Source organism: Tachyglossus aculeatus, chromosome 26, assembly GCF_015852505.1.
Source record: "Tachyglossus aculeatus isolate mTacAcu1 chromosome 26, mTacAcu1.pri, whole genome shotgun sequence".
Lineage (NCBI taxonomy): Eukaryota > Metazoa > Chordata > Mammalia > Monotremata > Tachyglossidae > Tachyglossus > Tachyglossus aculeatus.
The window spans coordinates 10,800,056-10,802,016 of record NC_052091.1 but is presented as its reverse complement, the minus strand read 5'-3'; the positions used below and the strand labels follow the sequence as shown (position 1 = coordinate 10,802,016).

The following is a 1,961-nucleotide window of genomic DNA, read 5'->3' as shown; positions in this document are numbered from 1 at the left end:
ATATCCTGCCCATAAAGAGCTGCCACTTTCACTGGGAAGACAGACCTAGAACTATCAGTCAATCAAAAGCATGCATTAAGTGCTTACCGTGTGCAGAGCAATGTACTAATCTCTTGGGAGAATACAATGCAATGGAGTTTATAATCACAATTCTTGTTCACAAGGAACTTCTTGACTAGAGGCGAAGCTTACAAATTACAAACTATCAAATAGGTGTGTGTGTGTGTGTATATATATGTGTATAAATATATGTATATGTATCTCTCCTATTCATTCTGTGTAACTTTGGGCAAGTCACTTAACTTCTCTGTGCCTCAGTTACCTCATCTGTAAAATGAGGATTAAAACTGTGAACCCCCCATGGGACAACCTGATCACCTTGTAAACTCCCCAGCGCTTAGAACAGTGCTTTGCACATAGTAAGAGCTTAACAAGTACCATCATTATTATTGTTATTATTATTCAATAGTATTTATTGAGCACTTACTGTGTGTAGTGTACTGTACTAATCACTTGGGAAGTACAATTCAGAAACAAGTAGAGACAATCCTTGTCCACAATGGGCTCACAGTCTAGAAATGAATCAATGCTTTATTGAGGCAGGAGAGTTTGCACACACTGATGAAGCTTAGAGCTATGTCACGTAGCGCTACCCATAATGGATAGGTCTAAGGCAAAGTGTCCAAGTGGATTCACCTGTGCTGGGCAGCAGCAGCATGGGAAAGAGTCAAAGGTGGATGAGCAAGTGATCGAAAAGTAGATCGAAGATAACGGCAGAGACTCAAAATTTTTCCAGAGGAAGAAGGTAATGGTAAACCACTTCTGGATCTTTACTAAGAAAACTCTATGGGCTACACTACAAGAATGACATGGGAGGTTCTGGAGAGGAGTCACTGTGGGTCGGAAATGACTCGATGGCATTTGAAGAAGAAGATGTATATGTGTATATTGCTTTGCACACAGTAAGCGCTTAACAAATACCATCATTATTATTATTATTATTATTATTATTTACCTAACCGATGAGGGACTAAAATTCCCTGCAGTAAACCATTTAGACAGTTTTGGGGGTTTTTTCATGGCATTTGTTAAGCACCTTCTATGGGTCAAACAACCTCTGAGGGTTACACCTGGAGAGTTTCCAGTACTCTACCAGTCGACTACAGGAGGGAGAATCAAGCAGAGGCCTACCCATTCCATTCCTAGCTTGGGCAGTGGCTAGCGAGTGGAAGGCAATCTGCTACAAGTCAAAATAATAATGATAATAATAATGATGGCATTTATTAAGTGCTTACTATGTGCAAAGCACTGTTCTAAGTGCTGGGGAAGTTACAAGGTGATCAGGTTGTCCCATGGGGGGCTCACAGTCTTAATCCCCATTTTACAGATGAGGGAACTGAGGCACAGAAAAGTTGAGTGACTTGCCCAAAGTCACACAGCTGACAACTGGCAGAGCCGGAGTTCGAACCCATGACCTCTGACTCCAAAGCCCATGCTCTTTCCACTGAGCCACGCTGCTTCACATCTGGGCCAGACAGCATCAGTACGGGAGAGAGTCGAGGGCGGAAGAAGGCAATGGTAAACCACTTCTGTATTTTTACCAAGAAAACTCTATGGATCCACTACCAGAACGACTGCAATTGGAGGTGGGGCATTCTGGGAGAGATGTGTTCATGGCATGGCTATGAACATGGCTATACACAACTGAACAGCATAAGACAACAACAGTGTGTCAAACACTGTCCTAAGTGCTGAGGTGGGTACGAGTTTATCTGGTTGGACACAGTCCCTGTCTCACAAGGACTTCTAGTCTAAATATTTAATCCCCATTTTACAGTTGAGGAAACTGAGTGACATGCCCAAGGTCACACACAGCAGCAGGGAGGAATTAGAACCCAGGTACTCCCACTCCAAAGTCTCACACTGCTTCTCTGCATGATATTCACCCCATCCACAGAGCA

At 42.9% G+C, this 1,961-nt stretch overlaps 1 non-coding gene across 1 annotated transcript; it reads left to right on the top strand.

The window, feature by feature from the left end:
• The first annotated feature begins 1,112 nt into the window (after nucleotides 1–1,112).
• LOC119946291 lies at nucleotides 1,113–1,248 on the top strand. Its single transcript, XR_005456397.1, has one exon. It is a non-coding gene; the product is annotated as a small nucleolar RNA SNORA7 (small nucleolar RNA).
• The last annotated feature ends 713 nt before the right edge of the window (nucleotides 1,249–1,961 follow it).